A 17,662-nucleotide genomic window follows, 5' to 3' on the forward strand; every position below is an offset into this window, starting at 1 on the left:
GTGGCTGCAGCAGGCAATATAGCTCAGTGACAGCTTCCTTGGCTCAGTGAAGTCTCCTGAGTCTTTGGTCCTGAATGAAGTTCGTGTATGCAAAGTTCTCCCTGAATACCCACTGTGATTTTGGTCTCTGTGTAGTGCACTCCTCCTTGTCTCTCTTCTGGCAGCTGCTCCTGCTGTGTGGTGTCTTCCTTGTTGCTCCCTCATCCAAAGACAGCCCAACGAGACCACCCATGACTACAACCAGGCGATTTCTAAGGCAGGCAATAACAGTACAAAAGCAGCAAAATCCTTCTCTTTTTACACAAATAGAACTTTCCAGTATGATAAAAGACATTCAGAAGTTATTCAGCAGCTGGAAATTCGAAACCAGCAAAGAACCTGTAAGCACCGCAAGATTCCTTTAAATACCACTGGTGAGGGGGCCTTTTGTGCTGGTTAGTGCCACATCGTGTGAGTTCAGCAGGTGGCAGGTGAAGCACTGGAGCATTCACATATGGAAAACAGGTCCTGCAAGTAGCGGAGGGTAAATTTGAATAAACCACTTCTCCCTTTAATTGTTCTTGACATCAGCAATATGGGCAATAAATGCTGGTCTAGCCAGTGACGCCCACACCTGGTGAACAAATGAATTGGTCTTGTGGAGATTGACTAGTAATGTAGTTTAACTGAAGTCCAATGCTTGATAATTAATTGCTTTTCAAAATTAAGTAGAAAATTAGGCATTTCAATAAAAATAAACAATCCTACATAGAAGATTGGATTATAAAGATTAAACAGGCATGCTTATGTCTGGGAAGAGTGTCCTGTGCAGTCACCATCATCGTGTGAAGCAGTCTGCGAATAGTGTCCTCTGCAGTCACCATCACTGTGAAGCAGTCTGGGAAGAGTGTTCTGTGTAGTCACTGTCGCCATGAAGCAGTCTGGGAAGGGTGTCCTTTGCAGTCACCGTCACCATGAAGCAGTCTGGGAAGAGTGTCCTCTGCAGTCACTGTCGCCGTGAAGCAGTCTGGGAAGAGAGTCCTCTACAGTCCCTGTTGCTGAGTGAAAAAAACAAAGAGTGACATCACAGGAAAACCGTAAGTTAATTGGTTGGTAAGTAGCGGCTAGTTTGAACTATCTATTCTAAGTTAATTTCAGATTAAAGGTGAATACTGTGCCCTGGATCGGAGGCCTAACACTTCAGCTTCAACTCAGCAAAGAGAGTGAGTTCCAGTTGATTTTAAAAAGTGTATTTTGAATCTCTATTCTAACTTGCTTTCAGATTAAAGGTAAATAGGGGAAATATTTTACAGATTGATAAACTAAAGAACAGCAGGAAACTTTAAAACAAATTGAAAAACTAATGAAATAACATAGAGATGCAGGGCCAGGCAATGTGTTGTAGCTGCATGATATGGGAGCTGCTGGACCCCATTGTGGTTCCTAGTGACCACATCTGTAGCAAATGTTGGTTGCTCGAGGAACTCCAGCTCAGAGTTGATGAGCTGGAGTCTGACCTTCGGAAACTGCGACACATCAGGGAGGGGGAAAGTTACCTGGACGCTGTGTTTCAGGAGACAGTCACACCCCTTAGATTAACTACCTTAAATTCGGCCAGTGGTCAGGGACAGGAGGGTGTGACTATGAGTGAGGCAGGTAGACGGATCCAGGAAGTAGCACAGCAGGAGCCTCAGCCCCTGCCCTTATCCAACAGGTTCGAGATTCTTGCTCCCTGTGTGGATGAGAGTGGGGGCTGTAGGGAGGGTGAGCAAACTGACCATAGCACCGTGGTACAGGGAGCCATTCAAGTGGAGGGAGAAAGGAGAAATGTAGTTGTAATCGGGGATAGTATAGTTAGGGGAATAGAAACTGTTCCCTGTAGCCAGGATTGAGAATCCCGAAGGCTGTGTTGCCTACCTGGTGCCAGGGTTAAGGATATCGCATCTGGGCTGCAGAGGAACTTGGAGTGAGAGGGGAAAAATTCAGTTGTTGTGGTCCACTTAGGTACCAACGATATAGGTAGAATGAGGAAAGAGTTTCTTCTGAGGGAATACAAGCAGCTAGGGGCTAAATTAGAAAGCAGAACCAAAAAGGTAATAATCTCCGGATTACTACCTGACAGCGGAGCTAGTGGGTGCATTGGCTATAATATTCCAAAGTTCCCTGGATTCTGGAAAGGTTCCAATGGATTGGAAAAATGCTAAAATAATGCCCTTATTCAAAAAGGAGGGGAGGCAGAAAGTAGGAAACTATAGACCAGTTAGTTTAACGTCTGTTGTTGGGAAATTTTTGGAATCCATTGTTAAGGAAGTAGTAATGAGGCATTTGGAAAGTCAAAATGCAATCCATCAGTGTCAGCATGGTTTTATGAAGAGTAAATCGTGTTTGATTAATTTGCTAGAGTTCTTTGAAGATGTGACAAGCAAAGTGGAGAGTGGAGATCCTGTAGATGTAGTATATCTGGACTTCCAGAAGGCTTTTGATAAGGTGCCGCACAGAAGATTAATACTCAAGGTAAGATCACACGGAGTTAGGGGTAATATAATAGCTTGGATAGAGGTTTGGCCAACCAACAGGAAACTGAGAGTCGGGATAAATGGGTCTTTTTCTGGATGGCAAGCTGTAACTAGTGGGGTGCCACAGAGTTTGGTCCTTGGGCCTCAACTATTTACAATCTATATTAATAACTTGGATTCAGGGATAGAATGTACCATAGCTAAATTTGCAGATGACACCAAAATAGGTGGGAAAGTAAGTTGCAATGAAGAAATAAAAAATTTACAAATGGATATGGACAGGTTAGGTGAATGGGCCAAAATTTGGCAGATGGAGTTTAATGTGGATGAGTGTGAGGTTAACCATTTTGGTTGGAAGCATAAAAAGGCGCCTTATTATTTAAATAGAGAGAAACTTCAGAATGCTTCAGTGCAGAGAGATCTAGTTGTCCTCCTGCATGAATCGCTGAAAGCTAGTATGCATGTACAGCAGATAATAAGGAAGGCAAATGGAATTTTGGCATTTATTGCTAAAGGAATAGTGTATAAAAATAGGGAAGTGTTGTTGCAACTGTACAAGGCATTGGTGAGACTGCACCTGGAATACTGTGCCCAGTTTTGGTCCCCTTGAGGAAGGATGTAGTTGAATTGGAGGCGGTTCAGAGGAGGTTCACTAGATTGATTCCTGGGTCTTGTCTTATAAGGAGAAATTCAGCAGTTTAGGCCCAAATTCGCTAGAGTTTAGAAGGATGAGAGGAGATCTAATTGAGGTATATAAGATGCTAAAGGGTTTAGACAAAGTAGACGTGGAGCGGATATTTCCCTTTGTGGGGCATTCTAGAATGGGAGGCCATAGTTTTAGGCTAAGCGGTAGTAGACTTAAATCAGAGATGAGGAGGAATTACTTTTCTCAAAGGATCATGAATCTGTGTAATTCACTACCTCAGAGTGCAGTGGATGCTGGGACGCCGAATAAATTTGAGGAGGAGATGGACAGATTTTTAATTAGTAACGGGTTGAAAGGTTATGGGGAGAGAGCAAGAAATTGGAGTTGAGGCCGAAATGAGATCAGCCACGATCATATTGAATGGCGGGGCAGGCTCAAGGGGCTGAATTGCCTACTCCTGCTCCTAGTTCTTATGTTCTTTTAATTCAAGATTTAAAAGACCTCAAAACCATGATTCTTGCAAATTTTCACACTGTAAACTTACATATCTAGCTTTTTACACAGAACTTTTGATATTGTGCTCCAAACTGTAACTCAAGACAATCAAATGACGATTGTACTTAAAAATTTTGAAACTTTTAAAAATTATGTGTGATGTGTAAAATGTTCAATGTATTTCAGCAATTAAAATGAATCCTGTTGTTCACAACATTATTTTTCAGTTAGACTCTTTAGTGATAAACTTAAAATGAATATTTAATTGGTTGGGATTTGATGATTTTTAAACTAATCTGTACTCTCATAGACATTTACAGCACAGGAGGCCATTCGGCCCATTGTGTCCATGCCGGTTAACAAAGATCCACCTACACTAATCCCATTTTCCAGAGCTTGGCCCATAGCCCTGGAGGCTATGGCATTGCAAGTGAATATCTAAATACTTCTTAAATGTTACGAGAGTTTCTGACTCAACCACCCTTTCAGGCAGTAAGTTCCAGACTCCCACCACCCTCTGGGTGAAAAATTTTTTCCTCAACTCCCCTCTTATCCTTCTACCTCTTACCTTAAATCTATGCTCCCTGGTTATTGACCCCTCTACTAATGGAAAAAGTGCCTTCCTATCCACCCTATCTATGGCCCTCAATCTTACACACCTCTATCAGGTCCCTTCTCAACCTTTGTTTATCCAAGGAAAACAAACCCAGCCTATCCAATCTTTCCTCATAGCTCAAACCCTCCAGCCCAGGCAGCATCCTGGTAAATCTCCTCTGCACTCTCTCCAGTGCAATCACATTCTTCCTATAATGTGGTGGCCAGAACTGCACACAGTACTTCAGTTGTGTCCCAAACAGCTCCAGCATAACCTCCCTGCTCTTGTATTATATGCCTTGGCTAATAAAGGCAAGTATCCCATATGTCTTCTTACCCATATTATCCACCTGCCCTGCTACCTTCAGGGATTTGTGGATATGTATACCAAGGTCCCCCGATCTTCTTTACTTTCCAGGGTCCTACCATTCATAGTGTAATCCCTTGCCTTGTTAACCCACCCTAAGTGCATTACCTCACACTTTTCCAGGTTGAATTCCATTTGCCACTGCTCTGCCCATCTGACCAGTCCATTGATATCCTCCTGCAGCTTACGGCTATCCTCCTCACTACTACCACCCTACCAATTTTTGTCATCCGCGAACTGCTTGATCATACCCCCTACATTTAAGTCCAAATCATTTATGTACACCACAAACAGCAAGAGCCCCAGCACTGAGCCCTGAGGAACCCCACTGGAAACAGACTTCCAGTCATAGAAATATCCCTTTACCATCACCCTCTGCTTCCTGCCTCTCAGCCAATATTGGATCCAATGTGCCACTTTGCCTTGGATCCCATGGGTTCTTTAAAGACTAAAAATAGATGTTTCAATATTATTTAACCCTTAAGCAGACAGTGCTAATATTCCGATTATTTTTTGCATGTTTTCCAGCAATCCCTTTAAATACTGCTGGCTAGGCAACTTCTGAAGACCTCAATTTCATATTCATAGTCTTACAACAGATGCGGAATGCTGATTTGTATTTAAGGGCCCTAATGCCCATTTCAGGCATATTTAAGAAATCCTGGACAACTAAAAACCCACCCAATTGAAGATGGAGTTTGGACCAGATCAGGCACACAGATTGTGCCTCAAAGATCAGAGACATAATCCTCATTTTACAGGAACAAAACGAGTGGCCATAAGTTGAATTTCCCCCCCCAAATAGTTTGTCCTGCTCTTTGGAACAGTTTTTATTAATTGTAACCAATGATATTTGCTATGCTCACCATATAGAATTCCTGTTTTATTCAGCAGCATTAAAGTTGCTTTTCTATGATCAAATATGTTACAAAGATTTAACCATTGTCTTTAGAGTTTGATGTGATGGTGATTTTTAGTTAGGAAAGGAAAAATGGAAAAAAATTGCAACATTTGAGTCACTTTTCATTTGATACTTCTTTCAGATCCTGTTCAACAATTCCAGTGTTCAGGAGTGCTTTTCAGTCTCCTAAACAAATAAGATTGATGTTAACGATGTGGTACTGGTTTTGTTTATGTAACATCCAGTGACCTCATTTAAAGAGTATGTCCAAACTTTATTTTTACGTGTCAATTTGAACCTTTCATCTGGAGGAAACAAAATGGAAAACCACCAAGATTATTATAAATGACCCTTGTATTTGGAGATCAGCAACCAGTAAAATTAACCTTTGCTACAAAGAGCTGTTGAAATTTAGATTCAATAAAAGGTTATTGCTGCAGAAGCAATGTTGTTAGATTAAATATATTGTTCATGTTTTTGTTTACTGAATTATTGTTGCATCATTAAAAAGGGCTTCAACCATAAAATAACAGTGCAGTATGGGCAAATAGATGTCTCAAAAAAATCTGCACCGCTCTGATACTGATTTTATTTGTATGGGAGCTTCAAGACGTGAGTTTAATACTAGAAAGTGATACCTTCAGGATGGATGTGCATATGGACAAGATTGGAATTTCGAATCAGGTCTGGGATTAATAATGTTTTATCATGAAGAAAAACTGAAGTTGCTGAAATCTGAAACAAAACTGGCAGATCTGAGGAAGATATTGCAGAAAAATAGTTATAAGAAGAAAAAGAAATGGGGTAGTAGAGGCGAGCAGGTGGTAGGAGATGGCCTGATTTTTATTCCACTGGATTCTTGGGCTACTGGAGCAAGTAAAATTGGTTCTTTTTAAAATTGAGTTGTCGCTGGACAGGGAACCAACCGTAAGTCAGTGAATTCAGGGGTGAATAGGACCTGGTGCGCATTAGGACATGGAAGCAGAGCATTGGATAAGTTCAAGTTTATGGAGGATAGAAGATGAAAGGTTAGCCAGGCAAAGGGAGGAGAAGAGTCCAATGTCCGAGGAACATAAAGTTTAGGGGGCTCAGGGTTGTCGAGGTCAGGAAGGTGAGATCAAGAAGAGATCTAATTATGAGGATTATGATTTTAAATTTGAGTTGTTGGGGAAAAAGGAGTCAGTGTAGTCTGCAAGAATAAAGGTGATGAGTGAACAGGAGCTGGAATTGGATAGAATGCAGACTGGATGAGCTGAGATTTATAGAGAATGAAGGATGTAAGCTTGGCCAGGGAGCAATAGAATAATCGATTCTAGAAGTGACAAAGGGATGGATGAGAAGAATAGATTTTAACTTACAGGCAGCTGGCAGTGGCAGTGCCCTGGCCAGCTGCCCTGGCAAACACAACGAGGCTGGATTTATTTCAAAGCCTGGGCCTCATTTAAATAAGAACCAGCAAGGTGGCTGAATGCATCTTGCCGGATTCAGGAATGCACGATGTCAGGTGGCCTGGAGAGTGTCCAGCTGGCTGCAAACAAAGTCCTGGGGAGGTTGGCATTCATGGTGGGGGAGAAGTCCAGAATAGCAGCCAAATTGGTAGAAGGGTAAGAAGTTTGTGGTGGGGACCAAAAATGATGGCTTTGGTTTGTCTAATGTTTAGGTGGTGGAAATTATTGCTCATTCAAGAAAGGATGTCAGACAAGCAATCTTACAGCACAAAAATAGTGGAGGAATTGCAAGAGGTGGTGATAAGTAGAGGTATTTTCAGAATTAGCAATGGGAGGTGATTCCAGGTCTATAGTTGATGTTGCCGAGGGCAAGAATTCACTGATGTTCATTCTTTCTCTTCACTCCCATTGTAAAGATTCCTCTTTCAAGACCTCTTCAGGAGGTCCCCTGCATCACAGATACCAGTCTTCAGCCAATTTGATTCACTCCACGTGACATCAAGAAACGGCTGAAGGCACTGTATATTGCAAAGGCTATGGGCCCTGACAATATTCCAGCAATAGTACTGAAGACTTGTGCTCCAGAACTTGCCACGCCCCTAGCCAAGTTGTTCCAGTACAGCTACAACACTGGCATCTACCCGGCTATGTGGAAAATTGCCCAGATATGGCCTGTACACAAAAAGCAGGACAAATCCAACCCGGCCAATTACCGCCCCATCAGTCTACTCTCCATCATCAGTAAAGTAATGGAAGGTCATCAATAGTACTATCAAGTGGCATTTGCTTAGCAATGACCTGATCACTGATGCCCAGTTTGGGTTCCACCAGGGACACTCAGCTCCTGACCTCATTAAAACCTTGGTTCAAACATGGACAAAAGAGCTGAACTCCAGAGGTGAGGTGAGAGTGACTGCCCTTGACAGACCTTGACCTTGCCCTTGACCTCAAGGCCGCATTTGATTGAGCGTGGCATCAAGGAGCCCTAGCAAAATTGGGGTAAAGGGGGATCAGGAGGAAAACTCTCTGCTGGTTGGAATCATACCCAGCATAAAGGAAGGTGGTTGTGGTTGCTGCAGGTCAGTCATCTCAGGTCCAGGACATTACTGCAGGAGTTCCCCAAGGTAGTGTCCTTGGCCCACCCAGCTTCAGCTGCTTCATCAATGACCTTCCTTCTATAATAAGGTCAGAAGTGGGGATGTTCGATGACGATTGCACGATGTTTGGCACCATTCCTGACTCCTCAGATACTGAAGCAGTCCATGTCCAAATGCAGCAAGTCCTGGACAATATCCAGTTTGGGCTGACAAGTGACAAATAACATTCATCAGGCAATGACCATCTCCAAGAAGAGAGAATCTAACCATCGCCCCTTGATGTTCAACGGCATTACCATCACTGAATACCCCATTATCAACATCCTGGGGGTTACCATTGACCAGAAACTGAACTGGACTAGCCATATACTGTGGCTACAAGAGCAGGTCAGAGGCTAGGAACCGTGCGACGAGTAACCCACCTCCTGACTCCCCAAAGCCTGTCCAATATCGACAAGGTACAAGTCAGGAGTGTGATGGAATACTCCCCACTTGCCTGGATGAGTGCAGCTCCCATAACACACAAGAAGCTTGACACTATCCAGGACAAAGCAACCTGCTCGATTGGCACCACATCCACAAACATTCACTCCCTCCACTGCTGACGCACAGTAGCAGCAGTGTGTACCATCTACAAGATGCACCGCAGGAATTCACCAAGGCTCCTTAAACAGCACCTTCCAAACCCATGACCACTACCACCTAGAAGGACAAGGGCAGCAGATAGATGGGAACACTAACACCTGGAAGCTCCCCTCCAAGTCACTCGCCATCCTGACTTGGCCATTCCTTCACTGTCGCTGGGTCAGAATATTGGAACTCGCTTCCTAACAGCACTGTGGGTGTAACTACACCACATTTACTGCAGCAGTTCAAGAAGGCAGCTTACCACCACCTTCTCAAGGGCAATTCGGGTTGGACAATAAATGCTGACCCAGCTAGTGAAGCCCACATTCCATGAATGAATAAAAAAAAGTACTAACAATCCCTCTAATGACCTCAGCTGGAAATTCATCAAACTTGGCCAGCTGAAATCCAAAGGTTTTAGGAATTGAATGTTCAACCAACTTCATCTACAATTCCTTTTTAAGAAAGTAGAATTGGATGGCAGCCATTGAGATGTTTGTTTTGTGACTCTGTGGTTACCAGGTATTTGTGGTTAAATTTTATTTATTCTCAGCCTAGATTAGCTAAGTCATCCTGAAACAGCAAAGCACTTTATCATAGGAAATAATAATTACTCACAGGAACTCATCTATGCTATCTTGGCTAATGATAGCATATGATTGATAGAAATCCTTCGCTAACAGATGAAGACAAGAGGATATTCTTCACTAATGTATAGTACGTTGAAGAATACTGTGCAAAAAAGGATGAAAGAAAGCAAAGAGATCAAGGCAAATGAGGCGCAGACACATTGAGTGTTTCAGGCTCCACATTAGACAGAAGGGGCTGAATTGGATATATTGGGACCAGGCTGGGTTTTGAAGCTGACATCAAAAGTACCACATACTGAGTGTGTGGTGTGGTGGGTTCAGTTGCATCTTGTCAAAAATTTATTTGGAATAGCAAACAATATGTATAATAAAATATTAAGTTAGCAAAAATAGTGATCTGTGATGGAGTTTACTGAATATCAGTGCAACAAAGAAACATTTTTTCCTGCATCAGATTATTGATTTGAATTCCTTATTGCTAGTGAAATGCACACAGGGATAAGTATAGTTTGTGAGAGCTGTTGCTGCAAGAAACAGAAATAGTGTCAAAGGTCAATTAATACACATCTAAGTTTTAGTTCCTGTCAAGCAAAGCGGAGATTAATACATTAGTGTTGAGTGAATGTAACATCAGCATCAATTTGCCGACAACACGATTATTGCACCACCAATTCAATATATAATCTAGAATCCTGTTTGTCTTTTTCAAAGATTGTTGGAATGATTGAGAAAAAATATGTAAAGGTCTTTTGTTGTGACAGGTCTTCATTGGTAATTCCACTGTTTCTGCCAATGATGAATGAATTAGCCCAGTTTAGGTAATACTTCTGGTTGACTGGTGCCTCAGAAGTTTGAGAGAAGGAGGAAGGTTCAATGATTGCCTAAAGTTATTATGAATGATAACTCTGGACCAGAGATTTCTAATTACAGGTCTGTATTTGCATAGCTCAATTAGTTTGCAGTCTGTAACTAGCAGACAAACTGAGCCACATTGAATCTGTGGTTCACCATGTAAGAAGACTCCATTTTCTCAGTTCAATGTACATAGAAAGATAGAATGGAGAAAGCGTCATTATTATTATGATTTATTAGGAATAGAAAGTTTAAATATTACTGTATATTTGTTTTCACTGAATACCCTTCATTTACATGTAAATTGTCTATTCATTTATAGTTTGAATCTCAGTTGATAATGAATGTTCAATCCACCTACTTAAAATGAGAATAATGTGGTGGTATGTGATATTCTCTCGTGAGCTGGTGTAGTGCCACAGGTTCTGTTTGTCCTTACTGCAACATAATGGTATTAATCAGTGTCGTACTGATCGCAGCTAATACTACTTTAGCTGATCACAGCCAGGGTAGCAACTGGCCTCAGTATTGTATCTTAGGGAGGACAAAAAGCAACTAGATTCCCTTTCAAAGTTACTATTGAATGAACTGCTAAAAAATGCATGTGAGGTCGGCGTCAGCTATAACGTCTTCCACAGTTGTCATCAGTCACCACCTAAGCTTGTACGTGACATGACTGCTTGGACAAGATATGAGTGGGCTTCAGGACACCTAGGGGATAAATGTGGAAAATCAGAGCTGCTGTTCTTCCCACCCTCCCCCACGTCCTGAAAAAAAATAAAAACACCTCTGCAGGGTTTTTTATGCTGGAGCTGGGCTCTTCCAAGTTTTCAAGAGAGAAACCTGTGTGCTGCTGTCCTGCTTTAACTTGTTACAATGGTGCCTATCTCCACATGCAACTCCTTCCATCACTGACACACAAATTCTTTGTGAATCACTGACACATTGGTCACTGCACATAGATATCAGAACATCTATAATGTTCAGAGAGCTAATAGCTGATCTAATAAAACCTGGATCACTCATGTTATTGGATTTGTGAAGACCAGTATATTTATTTTCAGTGGTGCTGCCAGCAGCCAAATAGGATCCATGTGTCAGAAAGCAGTGGCAACCATAATGTAGAAGTCACTTGTGTACTGCTTTTCTTTACAGAACTGGGTATGAGTTCAGAAATCGCGAAGTCAGTGTACTCATATTTGGGTCATTGTTTGCTTGGTACAATTGATAATGCCTACTATCACGTACCGTTGATGTTACTGCTTACTTAAGGATCAATGAGTCAATGCTGGCCCAGAATTTGCCTTTGATTTCATTACCAATGCAAAAAGGAAATGCTCTGTTCTTAGTACTTAATAACACAAAGTAATCGGGTTATGCTTACTGGCACAACACAATCAGTTGGCATACAGGTCATCATGAATAGTTTCCCAAGACAAACCACTCTTTGTATTGTTTTACTACACCAGGGCAAACTTCTAAAACTGGATTTTAAGATTAAAAACTCATGCTCTGCACTTTTTTCTTCAATAAAATGTATATCGTAGAACGTAAGTGATGCATGAGTAGTGCCCCTTGTTATATGGAGAATGGGATATCTGGGCAATGTGCTACACAATGGGAACATTATCAATATTTCACATGATATTAAAATGAATTTAGGAAATCACTAGAACACAGGCTGCATCACGCCATGGTAACAAATTCTCAGGAATCTGATATTCTTCCACACAAGAAATATGATGGGAATCAGTTGAAAAGTGTTCTTTTTATTAGCTTAGTTTGCTGATGTAATTACGCGGTGTCATTTTGGTTTTATGCTGGCTACTGTATAAGGAAGAAATGGAAATTATTTTGCATATTTTGAGCTTTCCTAGTACTGCGGTATTGCTTAGTAGATCAGGGAGGTCAACTTCAATCCCTGCTCTTTGCTGAATTAATTGAACTGTCAGGACAGCAATGGGAATGCCGGTTTATTTCAGCAGCCCCCAGTAGGTGAAGACAATATAATCCAAATCCTGCTCCATGTCCAGAAACTTACTGGAAAGCGTGCGCATATGGACTTTTTGCAAGGATAAGTTTGGACTGTTCTGTCATTCCGCTATGGCTGAATATTGAACAAGGAACCAGATTTCTGTCAATTGTCCATGGAATTATACCCCACTAGAATAATTCATTTCAATGAGCATTTACTTGTACTTTTAGTCTGTAAGTTAACATCATGAAAATTGGATGCCATAGTTTCTAAGACTGAAGACCATCTGATTCTTCTGCAAAGTACATGCGAGTACTTCGCTGTTTGATCATATCTTTTTATGACCTTTACAAGGATATTGTGATATTGAATTAGAAGTAAAGATGCATAGGTGAGACAATTAAATACAAGACCAAATGTATAATTCTTACCTTGTGTAAGGTCCTGGTCTAGTTGCATATAGAATATTTTACCTTTTGTCCCTTTAGATGGTGGGAAATATCAAGCATTCAGAGGAGAGCCACTGTTTGACACTTTGGCCAGAATTTTTCACTCTGGCAGGTATCATGGTGGGCATAAGCGAACAATATGGCGAGAAGGCCAAACATCGGTTGTACACGGTCATGAAACCAGTTTGCAATAATCCTCTCTGCCCGTCAGTGGCGGGCTGCATTTCCTGCCGCCGCATGTTGGGAACCTAATTTCAATACTTTAGCATCTCATTATAAGCCCTGCTCGCTGGAATCATCCCCCTGCGCTGGATCATCCGGGCAATCATGTCGATGTATTTCACAACTGTACATAAGCAACATGCACATCGTTAGGAATGTCAAGGTTTATTTGGCCACCTTGCTTCAAGCAGCACTCTTGTCATCAGCGCCAGGCTTCACACGCAGCACCACATCACTTTCAGTGGGGCTCGCAGGCAGGTCTCTATCCACCAGACATGCTGTAAGCCGGCGGTGGCTTTTCAATGGCTGCAGGGCTGGGGCTTACTTGGGGAAGGGGGAGAAGTGGCCTCAGACAAGGGAAGAGGCTGCAGGGCGAAGGCTGTATAGGGAAAGGGGGGTATCCCAGGTTATGCATGGGGGCACATATTGATCTGTGCAAGTGGCTGCAAGATTATCTGGACTGAGAAGGCAGTCTCCAAAGGAGATGAGGCCAGTTGGAGGTGAGTGAGAGAGAGATAAAGTGGTGATGTCCCTTGAGCTGGCAGTGAGAGAGATGCCAGTGAATGTGTGATTTGAGTGTGAGCGTTTGGAGTGATGAAGATGGTTGCCTTATGATGGTGGCATGTATGAGATCATTCATCCCCTTTCTGCACTGGATTGCCAACCTCTTCTGTGCAGCATTGGCACTGACCACCACTGCCAATGCCTCCCAAGCCAGAGTGGTGAGAGTGCTGGACCCCCTGCAGCTAGAGTGGGGATGGAAAATATCAAGCCAGGCCTCCAAAAGTTCAGTGATGGGTCGCTGAACTTTTCTTGGCTTTCAGGGCCATGTCTTCACTGGAGCAGTCCTGGACTGCAAAAATTGAGAACTGTGTGCATGGCTGGTGTTTAGATATGGCACCCAGAATGAGGAAAGGGTGAGATAACAATGTGGCGGGCAATTCAAAGACTGCCTACCAGCGAGACGGTGCGTTTCCTTTGGCTGCATAATTAATGAGGTGGGAAGCAGACGATATAGCACGAAAACCCACCATTGCGTCCAGCGGGTAAAACATCTTTTCTCACACTTCCTACTACACTGAGTACAAATCTGGGACAATTCCACCCTTTAAGGATTCCTAGTTATCTGGAAGGGATTGGAGTTGAAGCCTTTTTCTTTGGAGAAATGTAAACTTTGAGAGGATATGATTGAATAGTTTCTGCCCAGGTTAATAGGTTACTTGGGTTAACATTGGGAAGCAGATTTGGAAGCACCTGCATAAGCTATGGCAACAGAGTTAGGTTAGAGGCCAGGCAGTTTTCCTTTGTGCAGCCTCTGTGACAAATTACCAGTACAGGTGGTGAGTGCAGATTTGTTATAAATGTTTTAAAAGGATCAAGATAAGTTCCTTTGAGTGGGATGTATCTCCAATAAAATAAGGAAGATGGGGGTGAGGGAGGAAGGAGAGGGACAGGTGGCAGAGAAAGACGGCTGGGTTAGACGATGGATGGGACAGGCATGATGGATCAACTGGTTTACTTTATCCACCCAATTTGATTCTATTGCTGCCATAACCACTTGTGTACTGATTTCTGCTGTATGGTATCTTTAATTTTCTCAAAGTATCCTTGATGACATTTGGAAATGTTGCATTTAGCTAAAGTGTGATCATAATTAAATATATATCAGACCATAATGACAGTTTAGCAAGTGATTCCTTGAATTATGAGGAATCTAGACAGAGTGGAAAGGAACTCCTTCCCTGAGCAGAGAGATCAATAAGCATGAGTCATAGATATAAAGTAATTGGAAGGAGTGGGGAAAACGTGGGAGGACTTTTTTTCTTACATCAAGAGTGATGGGGGCCTGGAACTCTCTGCTTGAAGGAGTGGTAAAAGTAGAATCCCTCATTGCATTTAAAAAACTTAGATATGCACTTAAAGTGCCATGACGTACAGGGGCATGGACCAAGAACTGGAAAGTGGAATTTGTTTGGATAGCTTATTTTTGACTTGTATGGACATGATTGGATGAATGACCTCCTCCTGTGCCATATATTTTCTATGTTTCAGAAAATCACAATTTACACATTCACAATATATAATATAAATTATGACAGACTCTGTATTTGTTTTGCCTTTTTCTAGAAATGCTGCAGGAAGACAGCAACAGCTTAACATTGTGGATGTCTGTCACCAATAATTTATATAAAAGGAAGAAAACTTTAAGACACTGGAACTACTGCCACTGAGTGGATTGCAGTTGTTTTTAAATTAATATGTATGTTTTTTTTTTACCAAAATATATTCTGTAAACTCCTAGTGGATTATAAATGAGAAACTACAGAAATATATGTCACATCACTGAGTGTTTTTTTTCTAAGTATTCTCCAAACTATATTGTTGCCCTAATTTCAGTCTTTAAAAGAAATAATTACCACAGCAGAATTATTCCTGGTTTGTGCTGAGTTGGCAGATTTCAATTGAGTGGGCAATAGAAGCACTAAATTGATCTCAACACCTCTGGAGAAAATCAGACAGGATGCTACTCTTTATTGCTGCCAGAGACCCTCTGCTGGAATGTACATTTGTGTGGACATGAGCTCAGCTGTGATATCTCTCTCATTTGCTTCCCTTCACTTTCTAGGCTTCATGTATGAAGTTTGACCATTGGGTGAGTTACTGGAAGTCAGATGGCACTTCAGCAGGAACACCAAGAGAGAAGATGGGAGAAATTTGACTAAGGAAAATAATTACCAGATGAGTTTTGAATACTGTATTAAGATATTCACATGTTCATTAAATACAGCTCTTTGTTGCCCCATAGTGGCAAGGTTTGCAATTACAATGAGTAAAACTTGTCCTTTCTGTTCTGTACCACAAATTTGTTTTGGTAAACTCACGAAACTGCATGGTTATAGAAGAGGATATCAGAAATCAATATTTCAAACAGCTGATAGAATTCAGAGTATTTTTTTTATAAGGTAAAAATTTAATTCTTTCAAATTCCTTCTATAAACATTTTTAAACCACTAATTCTTAGGTTTTCTTGAGACACGTCTTGTTTGAAATTGACTATTTAATTTGATTCAATACCTTACATTGCAACTACTTTGAAAGCATGACTGTATGCTTTTTGGCATTCCCACAGCACTGGTAAACTGGTTTCTTCTATTATGCAACTCTAGAACTCTGCTCAAGAACACTAATGAATAATTTGATCTCTCCAAATCCTTTGACAAGTTCTTGCATCATGCATTTCTAAACAAAACATATGGTTCGCTAGACCAAAGCTATATTCATGGCTATCCAGTTTCCACTCAAATTGCTTCTTGTTCTATAGCTGACAGTTTGGTCTATGACTTGTTTTCCATTAATTCAGTATTCACATTCCTGTGGCCTCTTACTCACCCTCCTTATCATCTAACTGCACCCTTTTTTTTTAATGATTCTGATCTATATTAATCAACTTTCTTCAGGTCACACCATTAGTTGCCACAGTCTCTACTCCAAGTACTGCAGAAACTGAAACACAGCATGATGACCTCCATGCCCTTTAAGATAGTGCACATTTTATTTCTCCAAACACATGCTTCCTGAATGTCTTTCACAAGTCCAACTGAATTCAACTATTAATCTTTGATGGCAACATCCTTAATCCTTTACCTATTGATAATCTTGGTTTCATTATCTCTGATCGCAAATGCAAGTCCCTCAACTCCATTGTGAAAGCAGCCTTCAAAAGCAATTTTCTCTTTCATGCCAAAAAACATCTTTTACCCTGCATCTATGGACCTTGTTCCTTCACTTGTACTTGTGACTTAAATATGATTGACTAAAGACCCCAAAGGTTTGGATTTTAATTGAGAAATCTAAGTTCAAGTTTAATTCCTGGGAAATATTAAAAATACAAGGTTGCTGCTAATGGTTCAGTGAGTTGATGCACATGTACTGAACAGTTCAGGAGGGGAATGGAGTATAAAAGTAGGGAAGTCTTGCTACAACTGTACAGCGCATTGGTAAGAATTGGGGGAATCTAGAACACAAGAGGTTCAGTTTAAAAATAAGAGGTCTCCTTTTAAAAGTGAGATGAGGAGGATTTTTCTTCCCCTCTCAAGGGTTGTTAGTCTTTGGGATTCTCTTCCACACAGAGCAGTGATGGATGAGTCATGGAATATGTTCAAGGCTGACCTAAACAGATTTTTGACCCACAAGGGAGTCAAAGGTTATTGGCAGGGGATGGGGGTACACAGGCAAGAAAGTGGAGTTAAGGCCATAATCAGATCAGCCATGATTTTATTAAATGGCCCATCAAGCCTACTCTGCCAATGTCCTACTCCTGTTCCTACTTTTGATGATCTCCCATCCCAAGCTTGGTTCAATCTATGTTGCAAGCTGTTCTCAGCCAGGGCTCCAAATGCTGATAATCTTTTAAATGAAAACCAAATCAACAAAATTGGGATAAATCAGGCACAGCCCCTAATTCAGGTCAGCTGTAAAACCAAGAACAAAGTTTAAAGGAAACTTACAAACTTTAAATCAAAATGTGATTAAAGGGGTCAACAAAACACCCCAGTCCCCGCGATGCCCACCGAGCACGGAAGGCCTCGAGAGTGCCAGCAGACACCGCGTGCTCCTTCTCCAGGGACATCCGGCAGCGAACGTAGCCGCGGAAGAGGGACAAACAATCGGGCGGGACTCCCCCGTCGATTGCCCGCTGCCTGGACCTGTTAATGGCCAACTTGGCCAGGCCCAGGAGCAGGTTCACGAGGAGGTCCTCCTCCTTCCCGACCCCCTTCCGCACCGGGTGCCCATAGATCAGGAGCGTGGGGCTGAAGTGCAACTCCAAATGCTGATGGAGCATCCAGTAACATCCGAGTCTGATTATGAATGTCAGGCAAGGACAAGATTGAGGTGCAGTGGCC

General features: G+C 41.8%; 1 long non-coding RNA gene across 2 annotated transcripts in view; it reads left to right on the plus strand.

Annotated features, from left to right (window-relative positions):
* Positions 1 to 15,553, plus strand: part of LOC121293308 — a 37,050-nt gene extending 21,497 nt beyond the window's left edge. For both annotated transcript variants that reach the window (XR_005946487.1, XR_005946486.1), the window contains exon 5: positions 15,385 to 15,553. This is a non-coding gene — a long non-coding RNA (uncharacterized LOC121293308). The remainder of the gene's footprint in view (positions 1 to 15,384) is intronic.
* Positions 15,554 to 17,662: the final 2,109 nt, after the last annotated feature.

This window comes from Carcharodon carcharias, chromosome 21 (assembly GCF_017639515.1).
Source record: "Carcharodon carcharias isolate sCarCar2 chromosome 21, sCarCar2.pri, whole genome shotgun sequence".
In the NCBI taxonomy this organism is placed as follows: Eukaryota; Metazoa; Chordata; class Chondrichthyes; order Lamniformes; family Lamnidae; genus Carcharodon; species Carcharodon carcharias.